We start from the raw sequence: 25,657 nt of genomic DNA on the forward strand, positions 1-25,657 counted from the left end.
GATCGACCGCCCTAGCGGTAAGGCTAGATCCTCCCCAAAGTTTGGCGATAGATGACATAAAGCACAGGTTTAGCACGTTCCCATTCCAGGGCCTCCTAACTGCTGGGACCATTCCACATGACCAATCTTCCCTATAAGTGTTTTCCCGTGTGTGCAGCACTGAGAGTGTCTCAAACAAAGAAACGTGTGCACGCTACATGACAGAACAAGAGAGCACAAGCTACCAAAAGCAGGCATGTTTACTTCTCAAAAGATTGGTTTGGAAATAACAGCAAATACGCCTTACTTTTTGATCATCATATTTGATCGTTATATCTACTGCACACCTATTAAGGGCACATAAAAAAGAAACTCTCCTCTCACAAACTTCCTGAAGTAGTGTTTCCCAACTTAAGTTCCGGAGGCATAGCTCAAAGTCAAACGTGCGGACATGTTGAGTTTTAATTCCTGTACATGGCATCCCTTCAAAGACAGTCACCTTAAGCAGCAGGCGATCGAGGGCTGTGATGTGATAATTGGACACCGAGAATAGAGCTGAAAATTAGTTCTTTCCATTGTACCTGGATGGGACCTCATTATAACTTGACATGGCATGGCATGCTGATTGCTTGTATAGCAATTAGGCAATCCTGAGACTGCTGCATAGCCCTGTGAAAGAGCAGAGGTAGGAAAGAGGGAAGTAGCAAAAGGAAAGAAGAGAGAAGAAAAATGAATCCTGCCTTTGAATGTTGGTTGTAGATTTATATATTGTGCTACGTCCCAAACCTGCTTCAAACACAATGAGAGAAAATAAATCGGAAGGAGAGAACAGGAAAGAGGGAAGGAAGAGAGCAAAACAAAGGGAGTATTATGCCTTTTATATGTTCGTAAAGTGCAAATACTACCTAAGGCTGCTTTTAAATCCTACAAGGGAACAGAGGAGGAAAGGAGGGTAGAGGGCTAGGGAGGAGGTAGCAGTCTGCCATGTTGGATGCTTGTAAAATGCTTATGCCACCTCAAAGCTGTCTCATTTTGCAACTGTAACACATCACTTGCACAATCACAAATAAAGTATTAGGTTATAGTGACAAACGACGGTATAGGGGACATAAAATTAATAACTAAATAACTAAAACCACTTACCTTGCACTCACCTCATCAAGCGCAAGGTAAGTGGTTTTATTTATTTATTTTCCCTAATTCCGTCGTTTGTCACTTTTACCGCCTCCACCCCGGTCAGGCCCAACTGCACTTACCTGCACGGACCACCACTGGTAGTACATCCTACTGATCGGAGTCTCTAGGCCATCAGACACTTTCGTGATCCAGTCAGAACAGATGAATAATATGCTCATGATTTCATCATGAGAAACCAGTTTGTGTTAGCACCAGAAAACAGCTAAGTACTTAGAAAAAGTGCATTAACTAACACTGACAATGCACAGACAAGTTATTTTTATGCAGAAGTAAATTTGAAGCAATACCAGGTGTGCTCATTGTAGTAATGCAATTACTACGCCGAGATATTACCGGTAATTGTACTCGAGTGGTGCAGTTCACGTTATCTGCCACATTTTCTCCAGCCACGCATTTACTTTCCTTCATGAGGCACTGACTAGACAGGGACATAAATGAATCCATAGGGTGAAGGGGCCTGGTCGTCGCCTGAGGCAGCAGAGGAAGAGACTCTTTCAAACAATTATCTTCAGTCGGGTAACAGGCGAGGGATGCTGAAACTGTGCATAGATAACATGTTAACAAGGGTGAACGTTCAACCGCACTGCTCCAAAACCACAAGAAGTTTGTATTCCATTCACTTTGTATTGTCAATGTCTCTGAGCACGTTTGCAGCTCTATCATAACCTTTAGACAGAGGGAGCAGTGCAGACCACCCCTCCCTCATCCACGGCGGTGATCTGTAGGAGACAATTGAAGGGCCACCTGTAAATGTGCCTCAGAGAAGTTCTTGATCTTCTTTAGAAATGCAATGATGGCTTTAATAGACGGGTCCTGCCAGCTTTCAGGCAAGTAGCGGCTAGTCTCGTGGCAGAGTGGCAGGGCTGGGAAGGGGTATTCGGTGGAGGGGGATAGATGGACGGGTGGGCAACAAAATAGACAAAACAAAAGAAAATAACGTACCTGCTCCTCGCCGCTCTACCGCTCTTCTCTTTCCTGCCGTGTACGCGCTGAAGCTCCCAGACTCCCTACGGCCAATCCCAGCCCTTCTCTCATGATGGCGCCAGCATGAAAGAAGGGCCGAGATTGAGCGGAGCGGGCTTGCTTTTCACACCAAAGGGGACTGGGAAATTATGCCTGCTGTTCTCTCCATCCACCAATGAAGCTCGAGTGGGTGGGACGTCAATGGCATGATGGTTTGACAGTCCTAAGACAGCCAGGCAAACTGTCATGAGCACTGACAGCAGTGCTGCCCACCACTCCCCTTCCGTGATTGTCACGTCATGACCTGACGCCCAAAGACTCGGCACCGTCCAGCTGTAAAACCAAACGAAATAATACTGTTTTATTATTATTTTATGTATCCTTTCCCTGAGATGGTCAGCGGTGGGGGGGGGGGGGCAGAGGAGGAGACACCTGTCTCTCAGACCTGATACAAATTAACACTCTTGTGTGGTACATACAGTGAACTCTGTCGCCTTGAAGTGTCTGGGTGAGTCCAGGCTGTGGTGGGTGTTTATGAGCTCTGGAGGTGAGGCTGACGGCAGTGCGAGTTTCTCAGAGTGCCAGTCATCGGATCATAAATAAGGTCAGACTAGATGCACATCTCAGCAGGGCGTCATTTAGGAGTCACCTGCGACCACTGGCTTGCCCTTTGCTACCCCTGGTACTGCTTTTGCGACTCGAGTCCTCAGAGGTGGCAAAATCAGCGCATGGACTTTATTGGCAGCTATTCCTAATGGACGCTGGCTGGAGCACCACTCGCCTGGTTTCTGGAAGTTTTTTTATTTATTATATATCTAGTGAATTATATGATTCACTATCAGTGCTATACAAAATGGAGTATTTTAGCTGGAATATGACCCTATCTGGAAGCTGAGGTAAGTAAAAAGTGCTGTTAAATGTATGTTCTAAGCATGCCTGTGGGTGAGAGTGTGTTTATGTACGCGAGAGTGTGTGAATGTGTTCATATGTGTAAGGATGTGTGTGTGAGTCAAAGTAAATGTCAAATGGCGTGCGATCTCACTTCCGCCACCCTTAGCATTTTGGTGAATTGGCATCCATGCTTCTAAGCCACTTTGCAGAGTGCACAGTGTGATGATCACTCACGTGCCAATTGTAATTGTGGGAAGGTGCATGAAGGAGGTGTACAGCTGTTGAAATAGGGACAGCACCAAAGGGAAATAAATTGAGCTGTTTACAGTGAGTGCATGAGTTGTTTGTGGGGGAGATGGTAAAGTGGAGAGATGAAAGGAAGTAATTGCAATATGAAGGAGTGGAAAGACACGTTGAAGAGGAAAGATATGACATGTTTCCTCTTAAATGCTTGTTTTACCTTTAGGCTCATGTTTTCATCCCAATTTAACCATGCCAAATAGGCCTAAATAAGGGGCATGGTAAAACGTCATCATTTTATGGCAGTGGCCCATGTTAAATCAATGCCTAGTGCTAGTAATTGAAGTGTGGAAATTCATTAAATGCAACATTATAAAATACAACATAGGTAAATATTTCTTCGACTATTAAGCTAACTATCTAATATAATTTTACATTTCTTATTTTCTTTTTGCATACATGCATTTAGGACCTTTGAAACACTTGAGGGCAATGATAGACAATAGCATCTTATTCATGAATTACTGATGGTAACTGACAAAAATAGTTCTGAAGAGAGTCATTTTATTTTTGTAGCAGGAGTTGGCATGGTAATTGTATACATACTGCATTAAGTGGGATACTTATATATTCCTATACAACATTATTAATTATTTTCTTCCTACAGACACATTTCCATGGCAGAAATGGGTCATAGCAAACACAAAAAAATAATGGGCAGACCACTGAAACGTTTCAGACACTCACCCCAGTCACAGATCTGGATTAAATCCATTAGTGTTCTTTAGCTCACTTCGCCACCCCAGTTCAGACCCTGCCATATGCAAATCAGTCTTGACCCTGTTCCTTTTGGGAACAGTCCTGCCCGAACTGCCAAGCCAGGTCTTCCGTGGACTGGCATTAAGCCTCCTTGGACCAGTTGTGGGATTACACCCCTCATCAGCCAGGCTAGCTTGAATCCAGTAGCAAAATGAGTAAGGGACCCATGTCTGGGCATACCCTACCAACTTAGGTTGAACAAAGTAAACACAAGGAGATGATGGACTGAGTGATGAAACTATTCCGACACTCACCCCTAGTCACAGGTCTGGGTTGAATCCATCATCGTTCTTTAGATCACTTTGCCACCTCAGTTCAGACAAAGCCATATGCAAATTAGTCTTGCCCCTCTTCCTTATGGGGACAGTCCAGCCTGAACTGCCCGGATAGCTTAAATCCAGTGGCAACGTATTGTATTTTAAAGGAGTGTCAGTGTTTCTTTTTTGGGATGTGGCCATTTATATTTCTTAGGGTGCAGAGGTGTAACATATGTTTTATTATGTTTTAATATGTGAATATACATTTTTAGTAGTGGAGTGCTAGGACGCCAGGGGATAAGAGTGGGGAGTCATTTAATTGTGAGGGATATTTATTTTCTGAGTGTGGGTGTTACTTTTTTTGGGAGAGAGTATTTATATTTATAGTATCTAGAGCTGTAGCATTATTATATTTTCATTTATGAATGTAAATTGTTTAGGAGCAGAATGCAAGGTCTGTAGGGGATAAGGCTGGGGAGTAACCATTTCGACTTGTGGAATAAACTTCTCATGCCAAGTAAACACCCGAACAGCAAAAAATGCTGGCAGTTGATAAATCGATTGTCAATTGGGAACACTAGACAACAAAACGCAGGGATCACTCAGCCTCATGGAAAGCACACATCTGAGAAATGTATGCAGAACCAGAGTCCAAAGAAAAGAAGGACAGCTCAGACGTAGATATAAAAAGGAGAGCAGGCCCAGCTCTAGCAATCCAGACAGACCATGTAGTTTAGGAAAAGAATATTGTGAACACTACTCAGTACAATGTAAACACATCTGCAGTAGTGGATATAGAACAATGGACAAAAATGATAAAGATACTAAAACCAGAAGGCGCAGCAGGACCAAATGGAATTCCCAATGCACTCTTCAAAGGAGAGGTAACATATTGGACCCATAATTTTGCATCACTCTTTAATGAGCTGCATCGCACAAATCAAATCCCAGATTCGAGGAAAGGCAACATCTTCCAAATGATTTTTGAAAATTGGAAATCCGTCAATACCAACATTAATAGACGTAAAGGCTAAGCTCTACGAATCCTGTCTACTTGAACACCTTACATCATGGACAGAAAACAACAAGCTTATATCATTAATCCAAACAGGGTTTACGGCTGGTTATGGATGCTACGAATCTAACAGCACTAATACTCTTAGCAGAAAAGGCCAAAAATTAAAAAACTCTGATTTTTGCTTGCTTTGTAGACCTTAAGACTGCATCTGACCGAGTGCCTTGAGTGTGCTTATGGCAAAAAAAGACCAAATGAGACATACCTAGCAGCTTATTGAGGACAATCATGGAGCTACATACAGGAACTTGGGCTCAGGTACAATTGGAAATGGCAGTCAAGCGACAAATAATATCGACACAAGAAATGGATTAAAACAGGGGTGCGTTCTAGCCCCAAGTCTGTTTAAGTTATACCTTGCCGAGATTGCAGAAGCACTCCAGAAGGACAACTGCCACCCGTTAACCTTGGCCCAAGAGGAAATAGAATGTCTTCAGTACGCAGGTGACATTGTACTACTAAGTCAAAAGCAAATAGGATTACAACGCAGCATAAAGGCCAAAACAACATACGTGGATAAACTAGGGCTAAAACGAAACCTGAAAAGGACAAAAGTATTATGGTTGGTAGACTCCAAACATAAGTCATACTGGTGGTTCTTGGAAGGGGAAAAAGTTGAGGTAGAAGATACATACAAATAGCAATAATTAAATGTTGAACAACAACTGAATAGTAAACAGTATTAGGCAGCCATGTTTGCAAAAGCTCAATTGATAACCTATGGTTTTAAACTATTAAAAAATAAACTGAGTTGCACGTCATTCAGCCATCCACTATCCTTCATACATGCCCATTTAATGCCAATGGTGACTTACGGGACAGAAATGGTGAGGGGCTGTGAAGCACTCACCCTAAATAAAATCCACACAAGAGTGTACAAATCTGTGTTTACCATCTCAAAATCAGCCTCGCTGGCCCAACTTTGCCTAGAGTCCGGTCTGTCAGAGCAAACATTTCAGAGCCAAAACGCAAACATTAAGTTATGCTGGAGCACTGCGCCAGTGGCAGAGAATCCGGCCTTCCCCGTTGCCGGATAGAGTAGCGGCACACCGGGCAGACGCTCTGGGGATACGCACGTTCGGTGATCTATACCCTGCAGATTCTTTTCTCCTTCCATTTGCCAGTACAGAAGAGTGGCCAATAACTTTCTCTGATACATTATTGTACTATCAGCTTAGAGCGACTTGCAAGGACCTACATAGTACATTCCCGGCTTCTCGCCCAACCCACACTGCTCTCGAATACATATATATATGACTAAAGCCGCTTCCCGGCTTCACAAGCGCGTGGGACCTGGCAGTAGAATATAGGGCAGGAAATATCTGAGGAGGACTGGCTATACTGCTATGGACAGACTGAATGGCTATCCCCTATATTCCGTCTTAGGCTGATCCATTTTAAATACTTGCACAGGCTATACCGCACACCCGCGCATCTCAATAAAATTGGTTTGGTGGAGGAGGAGGCCTGTGTGCGCTGCTCCACGGGGCCTGCTACATTTGCCCACCTGGCCTGGGCAGTAGCGATACACTGGGGTCGGAAACCTGCGCCCACGGCACAGGCTTGTCTGAGGGATGCGGCGCACTGTCAGACACAATTATCTGCCTATTGGGATCATATGCCCACTAGATGTCGGCCTGTGGACATATGGGAACCCTTGATGACTTATTTGAGACAGAAGGATGCTCACTCGACACCGGCCCACTAGATCTGGACCCTGACCCAGACAGTCCCACAATATCAGTAGAAGGCAGCCATACTGGACTCCTGATAAGCACATGCCAATCACACATGGAATGCCTGGAGACAGCATAGCTTACTACGAGATCTGTCATAAATGTGTAGCGGCGCGCCTGTACTGTAATACATGTCATGCTGGGTTTTGTTATCTCTGCAAAGGAGTGCTAAAATTGTTCTAATATATCTGCAAAATTATCACAATGCTTATCAACTTTACACACGATTTAACTTCAATAAAGTTTTTAAAAAATTATGCTGGAGGCGACGTGCATCTGAAGAGGCTTCATCGATAATTTGTGCTGGCAGGAAATTGAGGATCAAAAACAAATCAACCAAAAAGATCCCATTCAAATAAGGCTATTGAGGAACTAGGCGCACAAGAAGTCAGGAGTGCGAGCATTGGTAAAACAGCATTTTATCAAGCAATTAATGCTACAACCAAATATCTGTCCCATACAACAGATATGAACACCCTCATATGAAGACGACACGCCTGGACAGTGATCAACTCATATAAAAAATTGCAGCTCCAGGAATACCTTTCAGCTCATTTTTTATTGACTATAAAACATCAGTCCATGCAATTCCATTTTGGCATGTGGGAAACTAAAGACCTTATCCCTAACTGGAAAGATCCATTTCAAAAGAATAATGAGTGTGTAAATATTAGCAGGAATCTCTCACACACATTCTTTATGTGTGCTTGAGGCTTATGGCAGAAAGGAAAAAAATTCTGTAAGCAATTTTTATACATTTGAAAACCCGCTCCTACAGGCAAGCGGTAACTACCTGGTTTGGGGGTTCTTCAATCCCCCTTGTCTCGGGGGGGGGGGGGGGTGGGGGGGGTAAAATTTACTAAAACTGAATCTAAAAGAAATTGAATAAACATAGGATTATTAGCCCGAAACAATCATATGGGGGAACAGATCATTTAAGAACTCTCAAACATCATTTTCATCTCAGTGATGATCAAGCCACCATAGCAACGCCTACCTTAAAGATCTCAGGGGCATATTATCAAGAACGTCGTTAAAATTATTGCTGTTTTAGCGGCAGGAAACTGCTGCTAAAACGGTGATAATAGGCTTGCAAATATGCGTTATAGAAGTCCAATAGAAGCCCAGGTTAGATGTCCTGCCCATCTAACCTGGGCTTCTATTGGAATTCTATACGCAGATTAGCAAGCCCATTATCGCCGTTTAAACAGCGATAATTTTAACGAGGTTTTTGCTAATATGCCCCATAGTTCGCACATGGCATTCCGGGATTACGGTTAGATTTAAAGGAAAATCAGTCTTCTCAGTACATTAGTTTCAAAGAAATTTAATTTGTACAACCACATCAATCTGTAAACTCGGAGGCCTCACCTAGGTGGGTGACCCCTACCGGAGTCAGGCCAAATTTGACAGTATATTTGCACTTTGTTCATGGCAGAACTATTTCATTAATTCAAAAGTGAACTGTTATACTCAATGTTTTTTTCGATTTTATAATTGGTATAATAATCGTTTTTAGTAGACGTCACTACAGAAATAAGTGTGAACTAAGAACTTTGATGAACAAAAAGAGCCCCAAGTCACCTCTAAAATTAAATCTCAATTGCCAAGTAACTCTACTATCAAGACCATTACATCCATCAAAAAGAAACCGGCATGACTCAATATTTTAACATGTTATAATTGAGTTAACAATTGTTTTATTAGTCTGATGTAATTACACCAATAAGTAGGAGCTAAGAACTTTGAAGGAGTATATGAGCCACACAACATCGCCTCAATAAAAATCCAGCTTGCAAAGTAACTTATTTTGAAACTTGTAAAGACATCGATTGACAACAAAGAACAAAATATAATGATGGACCCTTCCTAATGTCAGCACCTGACTACCTTTCTCCCCGTAATATTCTATGGCCCTTGAGTTAATGAAGGGAATTGTGTGCACACTGGATGGCACCCATCATTACTATGCCTATTCCCTAGGGAATTTCAGTGCAAATAAAACAACCGCAAAGGTGCACCACAAAAAACAAGACAATAAGTGCAAATGGTATTAGGCACAATGAAGAATTATTATAGAAGTGGACAGGTGGTCCTATTAGTCCAAGGGAGGAGGGTGTGGGCACTGTGTTCCAGTAGGCCGTTCGTAATAAAGCAGCCGGCGCCCATCCACAGCCCTCGTCCCGCCGAAACACCCACAGCGACGATGTGGACTAATAGGACCACCTGTCCACTTCTATTCCTACAAATTACTCAGTATACGATTTGAGTCAGACACAAATTAAGGTGGCAAGAACGTTCTCACTGCTCAGGAACCCTGTAAAACACTGTCTTCATCGTCCATTAACATGCTTACAGTCCAACCCTGATTGTTCGGCATTGGAATGAAATAATATATATTCCGGCTTGCACATCAGGATTACAGTGTCAGGGAAGGCGCCCCTTGGACCCCGGTTCCTCTTACATTCTCTTTAAAAGCGACGTACTACAAATTTAAAGCCCTGAAGAAGTCCCAGCTTGGGACGAAACGCGTCGGCTGTATGTTTTACTGCAAACTGAAAATAAAGATTATCAGAAGACTATCAACATCTCTTTGAGAAATAATTCTTCATTGTGCCTAATACCATTTGCACTTATTGTCTTGTTTTTTTTGGTGCACCTTTGCGGTTGTTTTATTTACATCGATTGACAACACTCTGTCACAGGAGAGACAAGCCTGGCACACTGTGTACTTTAAACAGACTCTGTTTTGAATACTTGTCTATGTTTACATCTTTATATTCACATTTCTGTAAAATAAGTGTCTAAAAGATTTTTTTGAATGCATTTTAGTGTAATGGTTTAAATGACTAAACACTTGAACAAAATAAACTTGAACTTGAAACTGTTTAATCTATGGGTAATACAAAGATTTAGCAAATTAAAATATTACATATTGTAAAATATAATATATTGTTAAAACAGATAATTTTAAAATATTTAGGAAGCACATATCTTAATAGACAGTGTACATTTAAAATGTAAAAGAAATATTATTAAGTATAGACACCTTAAATTGTAATTTAATTGTATTTTTTGAAGCCAAAAAAACCCACTAACTTTTCAATGTAATTTATTGCAATATAAACATAATTGTTATTTAATAACAATGCATTCTAATTTTTTCGAGAATAGTACAGCGTTAATCACATTCTTTAAGCATTTATTTTCAGGAGTTCCCATGTCTATTGATTCAAATTCATTCAAATGGTAGAAAATGTCCAACTTCTATTTTTACAATGGTCATTTTTTTATTTCCTTTTTTATGTCTAAGTGGTTTTGCCTCTATTTTGACACTAGGTGCAGGTTTACGGTCGCGGAAAAACGTACTAACATTCTGGAAACATAAAATAAAATTCAAAATTATATTTTAACACAGTCATGAGTGTCTTTACTGTAGGTCAACTTTAAAGAAGATTCGTAAGATAGTAAAACGTAAATGCAATGATTATGTGTTTTGTCTTGTAATAACTTATATGTCCTTGCTCAGGTTCTAGGAATTAGAGCATATTCAGACACTTTGGGGGTTCTTTGAGATGTATTCTTGGTTGTTTAGAAGTATGAACTCTTTGGCCCTGATTATGACTTTTTGACGGAACTGTTCAGTAATCTGACAGGCTTGGGGTGTGGCGGTTTAATGGGGGTGCCTCTTTTAAAGGTTGCAGTGCCTTTGAAAAAAGCATTTGCAATGGAACTGCACTACACAGTTCCTGCATGGCATGGCCTCAAAAGTTCATGCCATGCAGGAATCTATGTGCATGCACATAGGGGGACACATGTTATGCCCCCCTCTGGACATTCACATGCGTTTGAGGCACAGCCTTTGTTTTGCTTCCTCCAAGTTTTACATGGAAGAAGATTCTCCATGTTAGCCCCGGAGGAGAGGAAGCTCGTAATATGATTGGAGGGACCTCGGCAGTCCCTCCAAGCATATTGTGGCCTCTGACCACCCCTCCAATGCCAGAAAAGGGCGGTTCCCTGGTGGAGCCAGTGGGTCCCAGGGCGGTCTGACCGGCCAACTCCTAATGGGTCGGTCAGACGGCCAGTGCAGCAGTGGCTAAATAACCACCGCTGCACCACCACGAGTCTGGCAGTCATCGGACTGCTAGACTCATAATCGGGCCATTAATCTTCTATACATATAGAAATACTTTCAGTTTTTTACACTCTTTCGACTTAAATAAGGTTTTACTGTTTTAACTTTTTTCCAATGGAAGATGCATTTGGCTGTTAGCAGAATGACAAGTAAAACACTAGTTATGAATTCCTCCCTTTCATTTGGTTCCCATGTTGGAAGACATTTACTTCAACACCATGTTAGGAGTAGTAAGCGCTATATAAAATAGGTCTCACCTAGGACAGCTCAGCACTGTTGCATGCGTTAACCGTTGTTCCTTAAAAAAATCTAAAAAGAATTATGTCCTTATTATGACTTTGGCAGTCTTGGAGCAGGGCTGCTGCACTGACGCCCCACTCTGAGACTACTTAAGCCAATAAAGACCACCCACCAGAGTACAACTTATTTTAAGGCGGTTGTTCTTTGGCAGTCCCACTGTGGTGCCTTTAAAAAGGCACCACAATGGGAGTACCAAAGGCAATTCCTGCAGGACCTGTACTGTCAAGTCCATGTCCTGCAGGAACTGGGTGTGTATGCACACGGGGGGCACAACATGTGTACCCTTGCATGATGCCCCATGGCGCAGAAGAGGCAGGGGGCACTGTAGGGCAACCTATGTTTCCTCATGGCACACTTTTCGTGGTGGTCGCACAGCCATGAAAAGTGTGGCAGAGAGTAAGCTCCTAATATGCATGCCAGTCGAACCGAAGCACTGCCAGCATATTAATGGACTCAGACCGCAGTGGTCCCATGGTGCTCCATAGGCCACAGTCTTATTTCAGTGGGTGGACCGCCACCATCACGGGTTCGGCGGTCCATTGGACCGCCAATATCTCGTAACAAGGGACTTGGAGCCCATCCATTTCTTACCACTGGTTGGTTTCCTCGCCACCCTCATTTTTTTCTTTTGATTGGTCAGCAGCAGTTGGTTTCATTTTGCCTGTCTTGCTAAAGGCGGCCTTGAGATGATATGGTTTACACTCACACACACACACCTCTGAACTGGTACATTACGCATGAGCTCTAGCGTGAAATGTGCAACCCAACTTGGGTGTGCTTCCACAATTAGGCCTCTAAAGATCCATGCTATCACCTGTGACCTATGCTCTCCCAGGGCCGGACTGGAAACCAAAACCGGCCATGGCAAAGTGCTGGGCTGGCACCTTGGGGGAGGATGGTGCGGCTGAGCTGATTGCCAAGGCCAGTTTCAGCCAATTTTGTTACAGGGGCCGGTATTGCAGCTATGCTGCAAAAATGGCCCTGTAACAAAAACGGCCCCCGGGGGACTAAAACCGGACCCCCACCCTGGCAGCCCACAGGGGAAATGCCCAGTGCCAGCTACGGCCAGTCCGGCCCTGCATACACCTATTTTTTTCCCTTCACTTTTCCATTGTCTCTTGCCTGCCCCATTGTCTCCTGCTTGCATGGCTCCCCAACCCCTCTAAAGAGAAAAAACACTATGACATGGCCACTGTTTCCAGCATCTTAGCACCTTTTTGTGTTGCTCGTTGATTAGCATGTACTCCCCTCCCCTGTTATTGCCCGCCTCACCCCAATGCTTGCTTGAACCTCACTCTCTTACCAAAAAAATGTGCTATGCCACATGATAGCACTTTATTTATAACTTTTAGCCATGCTGCACACAATATGGCTAAAAGACATTGTTATAGCCAATAGCACTCACATAGGGGAGGCCCAATGGTTTGACATTGCTTGTTAATTTATTTTGGCTTGGCTTTTTTAATCAGTGGCCAATTGTTTTGGGGGGGGTGTCGTGCAAAGGTTTGGAATTTTGGATTCTACCTTTGTTTCTTTTTAACAAAGATCATTTGGCTGATTATTGTAGGAGTACTTGGTATATTAAAAATATCATTGGAAGGGGTTATGGTTTCCAATAGGGATTTAGGAATACTATTGTGGACATATTGAGTAATTGTGGTATAGCTGTTCAAAAGCCAACAATTATTCAAAGAAAGAAGACATCTCCAGAAAATTATAGACAAATAATAACAAATTCCCATTTTCGTAAAGAAGCAAGAAAGGGAAGTAAGGTTGTTGAAAGATAGATGATTGCAAATTATTAAAATAGTGTTAGCATTAAAGGAAGATGGTCTGTTTCCCCAAACATGCCAAATGGAAGATGAATGGAGCTTCTCGTTCATTTGTCTAGTGTGTTTTGAAAGTTCTTGGTTGTAGGCTACCTTTAAACATTTCAGCCTGACTAATTCCCTGGAAACTTTGCTCCTTTTTCAAGATTTCCAGGGAATGATAGCAATTGGGATGGACTTTTACTACAGAGATTGAGAATGAGTTATGTCAACTCCCAATAGCATTATTGGTGTACACTGCACCCTCCAAGCAGGTTGAGTAACAGTTTCACCACTCTAAAAGAAAGCAATATGTTCTTCTGCAACCCATTGTATTGAGATGGCCAATCTATTGTTATTCAAAATAGTTGTGACAGGTGGTATTTGTTTTTTAATTTTGGTTCTAATAATATGATTTAATATTTGCAGTTTAGGGCAGTTTAGGGCTAACATGGTTAGTTCCTTAATCTCAGACTCTACCTTGCTATCATTCACGTAATCTCTAGCTAAGGATATTTTTCGAATATGGAGTGTGAAAATTAAAAAAAAAATCCTTACATCTCTGTTTTGTGGTAAATTTGTGATAACTGTAATCAAGGCCAGTTAAAAATAAATACCGATTTTCATTGGACAGTTTCCACTAGTCTTCTTTTTGATTATGCTTAAAACCTCGGTATTAAATGAAGATTGTTTGTATGGTAGCAAAGCTTAAAAAGAGGCACAGTGTTTTTCCATGAATTGTGTAGAGTTTTGAGAATGGGTGGAAGTACATTGGAACGTACCATCCAAATATTACTATTTTCAAAGTTTACAAGGTTATTTTCCAGTACCAAGTGTTATTAGTCTAGGTTATTTCTTCAGGAAGGCTAATGTCTGAAACGATTTCGGGTTGTGCAGGGTGTAGGTTATTCAACCATCTTTTATGTGAGATCATATATTTAGAAATCGATGACATCTCTCCTGCAGCATGCGCAGGGATTTTTATAGATACCTCCCTTAGTACAGGACAAGAGGGTTGATTGGAGGAGGCAGAAGTGGGAGATTTAATCAGTTGTTTGTTTTCTCTTATTTTCATGTCTATTGTTGAGGCAGAGTGGTCATCTTCGGCGTTTTTTTCAATACCGTCTCAAAGTTTAATCGCTCTGCCTTTTCAATGGGTAGAATAATAATTTACCTATTTCCTACGAGCTTCAATTTCAGTTATTCTTTCTGTATAATAAAGGTACCTATTACCTTTCAAAAGTACGGCCAGATGTACGAAACGATTTAGCATTACTTAACAGACTGAATCGTAATTTTAGTCCGTTAACCCCTTCGACGCTAATGACAAAGCCAGCTCGTCATGGGCGTTACCTGCGCTGCGTGGATGACGAGCTGGCTTTGTCACGTTACGCGGGATTTTTAAAAATGCCGCGCACAGCGGGAAAAGCCGCTGCAGCGATGCGGTTAAGAAATGCTAAATTGCTTTTCCATATGTAAAAAAAGGCAAATAGGGAATCACAAAATGAGATTTCTACATAGTAGAAATTGCATTTTGCAATTCCATAAATAGGAAATCGCGAACAGGAATTTCCTATTTGTGATTTCTTAAGCACATGAACAATGCAATTCCTAAATGCGATATAGGCATGTAGGAAATGCGATTACCATTGACTCCAAGTCGATTGTAACCACGTGCAATTTGAAAAAAGAACTCCAAAATGCTTTTTAACCCCTCCCATGCTCGTGACGGAACCATTCCGTCATGAGCCTCGGGTGAGCTGTGCTGTTGATGGAAGGGTTCCGTCACGTCCCTCTCGCCGCGCCTGCGTGGCGTGAATTCCGCGCCTGCGCTAACGTTCTCTAGCGCGGGCGGGGCTGTGACGGAACCGTTCCGTCACAAGCACAGCTCACCCACATGCCGTGACGGAGCGGTTCCGTCACGAGCACGGGACCGCCGCGCTGCCCCCCCCCACCCCCTTAGCACTGCGGCGGAATAGCCGCCGCAGTGAAGGGGTTAAAGTGCCATAAAACAACACTTGAGCCTAGGGCATGTGTGCACTTTACATGTTCACCAATTTTTTGGGTGTACATCAAGGGGGACTTATGCTTAAGGGCCTTTAGGCTCTTTGGAATGAATGATTTAGCATTTCTTAAATATCAATTACCTAATAGTGATTCCTAGAGAGTAGGGGGCATATGTATCAACCGAATATTTAGTCGCAAACGCTGTGATTTGCAAAAAACAGCGTTTGCGATTAAAAATTCGCTATTTCAGATGTATGAGGCACAATCGCATCGCAAAATAAGAAATCGCAGAAATAGCAATTTCTTACGTTGCGATAACATAAATCTGTGAATATCTGTGCAATTTTTAGTTTGCTATTTTCTCTGTTAGCGAACTTTGCAAACAGGATTTCGCAAAATAAGAAATTGCTATTAAATGTAACAAAAAATCGCAAATTGCGAATTTGAGAAAATCGCAAATTTTGAAATCACAATTACCACCAAGTGTATGCAGGTGGTAATCAGGGGCAAGGTATAAAAAGCAGCCCACAATGCAACTGAAACTTCCACAATGGCAGCACTATATTTGCTAGCCAGGAGGCTGCGTATCCGTGCTCTTGCACAGAGGAGATTGAGACAGGAACGTATTTTCAGGCTGCACATCACTCTGTTCCAGCAGACTGAAGAGGACATCCATGAGAAGTACAGGCTGCACCCAAAGACCATCTTGGACCTGATTGAGGAGCTGAAACCCTTTTTGGAACACCCAACACGCAGGACACAAACAATTCCGACCCATGTGCAGGTCCTGTGCTCACTGCACCTCCTGGCCTCAGGGAGTTTTCAAGGAGTCATAGCAGAGGTTGGCGGGGTGTCAAAGAGTGCACTATCTCGCTTTTTCCATGCCTTTCTGGATGCAATGCTGCAGAGGCTAACACATCATATATACTTCCCCAGCACCCAACAGGCATTACAGCAAACCAAACTTGACTTTTACCAAATTGCACGTTTCCCCCATGTCATTGGCTGCATTGATGGGACCCATGTTGCCCTCACACCCTCAGCAGTAACAGAATATGTGTTCAGGAACCGCAAATGCCACCATTCCCTGAATGTACAGATTGTGTGCAATGCTAAGTACATTATTAACGACATTGTATCAAAATACCCTGGCAGCACACACAACTCTTTCATCTTCAGACATAGTGGGATACACAGACGTCTGAGAGCTGGAGAGTTTGAAGAGGGATACCTGCTAGGTAAATCAATGGCACACATACATCCATCCACTACATCTTTTGGGGGAGGGAACATTAACTTACCTATTATTTGTATCCCTGTAGGTGATAGAGTCCATGCAGTGCGAGACGTCATCCTAACCCTGTATCTGGATCCAGCAAATGCAAGGGAGAGGAGGTATAACAGGGCACACATATCCACGCACAGGGTCATAGAGCGTACCTTTGGAATACTGAAGAGCCGGTTCAGATACCTACATAAAAGTGGAGGAGCACTGCAATACAGCCCTAAGACATGCTGTAAAACCGTGACAAGCTGCGCAATGCTCCATAACATGGCTATGAGGAAAGGCACCATAATTGATGTGAGCGACACAGACACATCGGATGATGATTGCACACCTCTCCCTGGCAGGGCAGCAGTAGGAGTCGGGCAGCTGATGGATGTCAGAGACGGGCAGAGATCACACAAAACTACTTTTAGGTAAGAAATTAAGGTGTTGAGCCAAAATGCTTTTTGATAAATGTGATGTGTTTATTCACACTACACAAACAATATTTTTTGCAGTACACAGCACATGTTTTGTACACAGTGAAGGTACTCATCAATAATGTGCAAAATCTGTTTTGGTGGGTTGCTTCACCCCTTGCCTCAAAAGTGTAAATGTTTAGTTCACCTCCTCCGGTGATGGATTGGAGTAGGTCGGTGTTCAGCCTGAGTGCCCTCTGTTGTGTGCCTAGGTGCTCCACCTTGTCTGCCACTGCGTCGTCGTGCATCAGGCAATGTAGGAGTATTGCTACTTCTACTGGAGGTCTCTTCACTCTCCCTATAGACCATGAGTGTGCTCCCACCAGAGTTTGCAGTTTGCATTTGTTCCACTGCATTTGTGACCTGTTCCAGCCCTCTCGCAATGTCCTGGCAGAAGTGTGTAATTTGCAGCTGCATTGTAATGCTGCGACGGGTGAAGTTGCTGGTGGTGGTGCAGAGGTGGTTCACCGCCTTTGTGTAATTGTGCAGTCGTCCGTTGGCACGTTGGGCAGCCCTGTCCCTGGCAATTTCATTACATTGTAGTGTGTCACATAAGTTTTGTACGGCCATGATGCCCTCCCCCATGTACCACTGATTTTTGTTAAGGGTGCTCAGCTGACTGTTAATTGAACGTAATGATTTTTGTTGCAGGTGCTGAAAATCAAGCATGTTGTGCTCAAGTCCTGCAAAAAGAGTATGCTCCTCTTTGGTGTCAGAGCTGCTCGTGGGCCTTGACCTCCATGCCTCAATTGCTGCCACACTGTGTTGTGGTCTTTCATGTCCACGAATGTCAGACACTCCCTGCCTTGCCACTCTGTCCTCACTTGCCTCCCCTCTGGCATCTAAGTCGTCCTCCAATGGAGCCAGTGGGGCACATATGTGCGCTTCCTGCACATAATGGTTGTCTGAGGGGAGTCATCACTTGAGTTCCCATCATCGGAGTGCTCCAAATTAATTGGTAAGTCTTCTCCCTCTGCACTGTCCTCAAGTGCCCTGTATTGTGCTATGTAGGTAAAGGGGGATGTAGGAAGGTAGGTACCTGACTATGGTTACCCCCAACTTTTTGCCTGGTGTTTTGCTGGTTTTCTGACTTAGTTGGCCTGGGACCCTGCCAATCAGGACCCCAGGCCTGCTGCTCTCTCTGTAAAATGGATTCCATGTACCTTAGGTGCATTACCCAATTGGTACTGGGCCACCTTATCAGACCCTGTAACTCAGGGCATAGGTGTACCCAGGGCCTACCAGGGGCTGAAGCATGTATTATGCCACCCCTGGGTGGCCATCTAAATCTGACACAACTGGCTGCACGACAGCTGGGGCAAGGTGGTGTAATCACCCTTTGCTGTAGATATAGTATACCTATGTCTAACCCTAAACATGGACACACAGATTCCTGTCAGTCACTCCTATGGCAGGCCTTGACAATCCTGAAGGCAGAGTGCTTGGAATCGTGTGAGATGGTGCTCTGGCATGAGCTGAGCCCATTTGCAGCTTGCGGAACCAAGTCCTAATAGCTGTTCCATGATAACGCATACCATATACTCTTAAGTGCATTATAATCCTCGCGGTTAAATGCTATCTTTGGTATTGCTTTATCAAAACATGTCGAGTAAGGTGTCATACGAATTGGAATACTAACCCCTCGCCAATTCTGGTGACGGGGTTAGCATTCCACCCTTCTAGAGGGACACGACATGTGTGTAACTGTGAACCCCGTTTAAAGTTAAACGAAGCCTCAGCTCCACAAAATGGATGCTGCCACCACAGACACGAGTCTGACCTCCTGCTGCTGGGAGTCCTTCCAGTGAGGAGAGCTTGGACAAAGGGTTTCCTGTCCGGGAAGGTGCTAGCACCATCCCAGACAGGGTTTTGTGTATCCTGGGTAGGCAGGGCTTTACAGGAAGGTGACTGCAAGTGGCACCCCGGTGCTCACTACGCATCTGCCGGCTAGAACTAGTTCCAGGGGCACACCAGCCCCTGGCCTGGGGAAAGTCCGGCATGGGAGAGGGGTGTAACCACCCCCCTTCCTGGTCCCACCCCTAGGGCAGGACCTAGTCGCGTACCCACCCCTTTCTTTAGGATAAAGGCAGGAGCGGGGACCCTTCCAAATTAGATCATCTTTGAATCAAGAAACTACTTTCTACGAAAGGAACTCTCGACTTCTTCTCAAGATTTCTCCCTTGTGGCTAAGGAGTAGTCACCCTGCATCCGCAGGCACCATCTAAGAACTCTGCGGTTTGCTGCACGTCCTTCCTCAGGAATCCGACCGACCAGCACAACGAGACCCGGCTTCCCTGGCACCTCTGACCTCGACCTACCTCTACAGCTAAGCTGAGAACCGTAGGTGCGACGAGACCTCGAGGGACCGGCCATCATCAGAACTGCACGACTTCTATCCAGCACGACCGCCGAGGGATCCTCTGGTGAGTGCTTTGGGGTCCGAGAAGCCCGACCCTGAGCAGCTCCAGCACCGAAGACCAGCCTCCCAGCATCTCCACGATCTGCGTGGGGCCCTTCTGCTTTTTGCTGCTCACCGCGTTGTTTGGCTACTAGCCCGCTGGCTTGTGGCCTTCTTAACGATGCCCGACGACATCACCGCTGCTGGTCTGGTTGCTCCAGACTGGCCCTTGCTCCCTTCCAAAAGAGGAGCACCCCGGACCCTCCTGGTCCACACCAGACGCCATTTTAGGTCCACCGCGTGGGCTTGAATTTGCCAAGACTTGTTGCCTCAATCCTGGGGCCAGTGACGTCGACAGCATCATCCATCATGGGACAGCTCGCTCCTCCATCCTGGTCGCCGACAACGCCTCCTGGTCCATGAGATCTGCAGAGCACAGCGTCGCCCACTCACCTAGTCGAGGTGACTACCATCCGGTGCCCTCCTGGTGCCACCTGACTACTGGCTAGTAGTCACGAACTTGGTCCCCTCTGCTTTCAGGTGTCATCCATCTTCGATCCAGGCTTGGATCACTCGAACTATCTTCACTGGTCGCCTGCCAGCAACTCCTTTCTTCAGGCTCCTGGTTCGTCTACGAGGATTCCCGACGTCTTTTGAGACATATGCAGCTGCAGCCCCTGGGCTAGGTAAACTCGGCATTTCGGTGCCCCAGCATAGCCTCACTATCCAAGGGTCAGGATCCACTGTCGTTTTCGACTTACCTAGTCGGGTTCGCCCGAGAACACTAACTTTGTGAAAGCTAGCTACCATAGACTTTGTCCCGCATCCCGCGTGAGAGTGCACACTCTGCACCCGAGTCCCCTAGGCCTCCTACTAGTAATCTGAAGGTTCAGTAACGTAGTCCTAGCGATTCCAAAGCCTATTAGTACAGTACTTACCTGCTAGTAATTTCGCATTCCACTTCCATAGTATATGGTTTTCCGTGCCCCCCAGGCATTTGTGTAAATTGTGCAACTTAAAGTATTTTCGTAAGAGTTTTGTTGTGTGCTTAGTACCCTGTCCTCATAAAGAGTACAGAGCTGTTGTGATCTAAATAAATACACTGTTTATTTTCATAACACTTGTGTGGTGTCCTTTCACTTGGTGTTCAAGGGGTATATGTGATGGTATAACAGCTGGCTTAACATGCCCTCTAGAGTTTAGCCCGAAGACTGCTCGTATCCACGCTACTAGAATAGATGGTCTATAAGGTTGACTTACAACCAATCACCATAAGGGTTGTTTGGACTGATACAAAGTGCTCACTAGAATAGTGAACATTATATTTCAGGCCAACTTCTCACATTGGTGAGCAGCGGTTAGGATTTGAGCTTGCTGTTGTTTTACCACACGTATCCTAAGAATATCTTGTGAAAGATCACATAAGTACTTCAGGTACATATAACTTAGCTTAGAATACTCTGAGTTCTACTGAACCAGCTGTTGTAGCTCCTCAAGGCTTAGCACACCTTGGCTGCAACTCTTAGGAAGGGATCAGTAGGCAAACAAATAGTGTAGGTAGGTGCATCACTTACACCACACTAGAATCAGCATGTCAGACAAAGGAGGACACTCTGAGTCTCCCCTTGTGTCAGTGGACCCTCCACAGGTCACTTCCAGATATGCTGCTCTTAGTTTCCAGGAGATGAGACAAGTGTGTACCTCCAGGAAACTAAAACAGGGGTCTAACCCCACAATTCCTTTTCTGATTGGTCTCTTAGAGACTTATGATGCTAGGAGGGCTGGTAACACAGAACCTTCTCATCCAGATGGGAACATGCCCCCCCTAGAGGGAACCACAGGTGACCCTGACCTTATCCATCTCTCTGCAGAAGGTGAAGAGGAGGATGAGGATCTAGAGCCATCTGAGGACGAGGCAGACAAAGGTCCAGAAGTAGTTAGCCAGCTAACTAGGGACAACTTAAGCAGGCATGAGAATGGTACTAGGAGACCCCTGGGGCCCCTCTCAGGCCAGCTTAACATTGGGAATGGACGAGTTAGGTCTCTATCCAGAGGCTCTAACAGATCCCTTCGAACCAATGGCTCTCAGGGCTCTTCTCAGAGAGGGATGACATCCCCTCAGAGGAGAGTGTATGAAACTAAAGTGAGGGAAGTCAATCTGAGGATTGAAAGGGAAGAACTTGCCCTGGCCAAAGAGAGACTTGCCTTTGCTAGAGAGCAAGAATTGAGTGGGACAAATCCCACTGGTGGCAGCATTCCCCCAAGGGAAAACAGGAGTTTAGATACTAGGCACCTGAGTAAGATAGTGCCCCCCTTTAAACAAGGGGATGACATCCACAAATGGATGACTGATTTGGAGAGGGCTTGCACTGTACAGTGTGTCCCCCAGAGTCAGTGGGCAGCTATCTTGTGGCTCTCGTTTGAAGGTAAAGGTAGAGATAAGCTCCTCACTACTAGAGCTGAGGATGCTAACAATTACCAAGTCCTGAAGAATACACTGGTTGAAGGGTTTGGTTTAACCACTGAACAGTACAGGATGATGTTCAGAGATACCCAGAAAACTCAGTCTCAGGATTGGACTGACTTTGTTGATTGTGCCACTAAGGCTTTTGAAGGCTGGCTACTGGGAAGTAAGGTTACTGATTTTAAAGGATTGTACAATCTAATTATGAGAGAGCAAATCTTAAGTAATTGTCAGAACCAGTTATTACACCAACACCTGGTAGACTCTGATCTGACCTCTCCACAAGAATTGGGTAAGAGGGCAGACAAATGGGTCAGAACCAGGGTCAAGCCTAAGAACCAGGGTGGTGACCAAAAGAAGGAATCAACCAAGCCTCAAGAGAAGGGTGGGAATAAATCTTCTGATCAAACCACAGGGCCCCAAAATTCCTCTGAAAAGGGTGGGTCCCAAACTTCTCCCAAAACCCAGAAGAAACCTTATTGTCACACCTGCAAACAGGTGGGCCATTACAAAACTTACAGCAGTTGTCCCAAGGCCAACAACAATAAGGAGAACATACCCCCAAATAAAGCTTCCCAGCCTCCTGTTACTACTAGTAGTAATCCCCCAGGTGGTGGGAGTGCCCCCAAGAACCTGGGTGCATTTTCTTTGGGAGTGCCTGGGGACTCTGGCCTAACCAGGTCCCCTGACTTAGATACTCTTGTCTGTGAGACTGGCATGGGGTTTGCCAACTTCACAACCTGTCCCAACACTTTGGGCAGGTACAGACAGGAGCCCCTCATCAATGGTTCAAAAGCTGAGGCCTACAGAGACACAGGGGCTAGCATCACCATGGTGGCTGAGAGCCTAGTCCCCGCAAGGCAACTTATGCCTGGTGCCACATACCAGGTAGTGAACATTGATGGAGTGCAGAGAGATCATCCCATAGCAGTGGTAAATCTCAGCTGGGGAGGTGTCACTGGTCACAAGAGAGTGGCAGTGTCACCAAACTTACATGTAGATTGCCTACTGGGGAATGATTTAGAGACCTCAGCCTGGGCTGAGGTAGAGCAAGAAACCCATTTTAAAATGGTAAACCTCCATGGTAAGGTTAGTGGGGCAGTGATAGCCACAGCCCCAGTCCAAGATGTCCTCCCTGAACAGGTCAGGAGGGCTGTGCCAGTCACAGCCCTATCCCAGAAAGATGCCTTTCCTGAACAGGTTGGCAAGGCTGTGATGGTCACAGCCCAAACCCAAACTGAGTCCCTTCCTGAAAAGGTTGGTGGAGTTGTGATGGCCACAGCTCAAACTCAGACAGATAATAGTGTTGTGAAGCCTGAAACAATGGATCACTCCACTCAAACTGAGAGCATTGAGGAGGAAGAAAAGTCTTCCCCCTCCCAGACACTAGGTGAGAGCCAGCCTCCTCAGGGAACTGACTCTACCCCTGGTGAAGGAACTGCCCCAGAGGTAGTCAGGCCTAGCCTGGCAGAGCCCCTGCTGACAGTGGAACCTTCCCAGATGGGACCCAGTCTGGAGCAGGTAACCTGCCCCTCTCTACCCTGCCTCAGTCAGCCCAGGGCTGTAGAGGTCAGGGAGGCCAGTGGTGGACCCCAAAGGGCCCCCTGTCCAATAGAAATTCCCAAATCAGCAGATTAGGATCACTGAAGCTAGTAGTCCTAGCCAAGTGAAAATAAAACACACTCCTGAGGGATCCCCCTTAAACTTAGTTAGGGAACTCCCACAGCTGGACACTGCTGGGCACAGCCAAACCTGGGGCCTAAAAACCCCAAACCTGACCTGTCCCTCCAGTAAGCTAAAAAGAGGGACTCAGCCTCCAGCTTTAGGTAGCCAGAGGTTGACCCTGAGAGCTCATAGCAACTCAGTACTGGAAAGAAAGGCACATATGGTGGATAGTGATTGGAGGAAGTTGAGCCCAACAGTAGTGGAGTCTCACTTCAGTACTCCATTCCCACACCAGCCTTTTACTTTGCCAAAGCACACCACAGGTAGTGATTCCCTATGGTGGAGACCCTCAGATACCCTTAGGGTGAGGGGTTGCTTAGTGGACCATGATACAGGGGGTAACCATGCCAGTGCATGTACCACCTCATATGGCCACTCAGGCAATATAGGCTTACCTGGTCAAGGATAGCCTTATCTCCTTTCGTTTGGGGGGGTTGTGTAGGAAGGTAGGTACCTGACTATGGTTACCCCCAACTTTTTGCCTGGTGTTTTGCTGGTTTTCCGACTTAGTTGGCCTGGGACCCTGCCAATCAGGACCCCAGGCCTCCTGCTCTCTCTGTAAAATGGATTCCATGTACCTTAGGTGCATTACCCAATTGGTACTGGGCCACCTTATCAGACCCTGTAACTCAAGGCATAGGTGTACCCAGGGCCTACCAGGGGCTGAAGCATGTATTATGCCACCCCTGGGTGGCCATCTAAATCTGACAAAACTGGCTGCACGACAGCTGGGGCAAGGTGGTGTAATCACCCTTTGCTGTAGATATAGTATACCTATATCTAACCCTAAAAATGGACACACAGATTCCTATCAGTCACTTCTATGGCAGGCCTTGACAATCCTGAAGGCAGAGTGCTTGGAATCGTGTGAGATGGTGCTCTGGCATGAGCTGAGCCCGTTTGCAGCTTGCGGAACCAAGTCCTAATAGCTGTTCCATGATAACGCATACCATATACTCTTAAGTGCATTATAATCCTCGCGGTTAAATGCTATCTTTGGTATTGCTTTATCAAAACATGCCGAGTAAGGTGTCAGATGAATTGGAATACTAACCCCTCGCCAATTCTGGTGACGGGGTTAGCATTCCACCCTTCTAGAGGGACACGACATGTGTGTAACTGTGAACCCCGTTTAAAGTTAAACGAAGCCTCAGCTCCACAAAATGGATGCTGCCACCACAGACACGAGTCTGACCTCCTGCTGCTGGGAGTCCTTCCAGCGAGGAGAGCTTGGACAAAGGGTTTCCTGTCCGGGGCGGTGCTAGCACCATCCCAGACAGGGTTTTGTGTATCCTGGGTAGGCAGGGCTTTACAGGAAGGTGACTGCAAGTGGCACCCCGGTGCTCACTACGCATCTGCCGGCTAGAACCAGTTCCAGGGGCACACCAGCCCCTGGCCTGGGGAAAGTCCGGCATGGGAGAGGGGTGTAACCACCCCCCTTCCTGGTCCCACCCCTAGGGCAGGACCTAGTCGCGTACCCACCCCTTTCTTTAGGATAAAGGCAGGAGTGGGGACCCTTCCAAATTAGATCATCTTTGAATCAAGAAACTACTTTCTACGAAAGGAACTCTCGACTTCTTCTCAAGATTTCTCCCTTGTGGCTAAGGAGTAGTCACCCTGCATCCGCAGGCACCATCTAAGAACTCTGCGGTTTGCTGCACGTCCTTCCTCAGGAATCCGACCGACCAGCACGACGAGACCCGGCTTCCCTGGCACCTCTGACCTCTACCTACCTCTACAGCTAAGCTGAGAACCGTAGGTGCGACGAGACCTCGAGGGACCGGCCATCATCAGAACTCCACGACTTCTATCCAGCACAACCACAGAGGGATCCTCTGGTGAGTGCTTTGGGGTCCGAGAAGCCCCGACCCTGAGCAGCTCCAGCACCGAAGACCAGCCTCCCAGCATCTCCACGAT

The sequence above is a fragment of the Lissotriton vulgaris genome, chromosome 8, assembly GCF_964263255.1.
Source record: "Lissotriton vulgaris chromosome 8, aLisVul1.2, whole genome shotgun sequence".
Classification (NCBI taxonomy): domain Eukaryota; kingdom Metazoa; phylum Chordata; class Amphibia; order Caudata; family Salamandridae; genus Lissotriton; species Lissotriton vulgaris.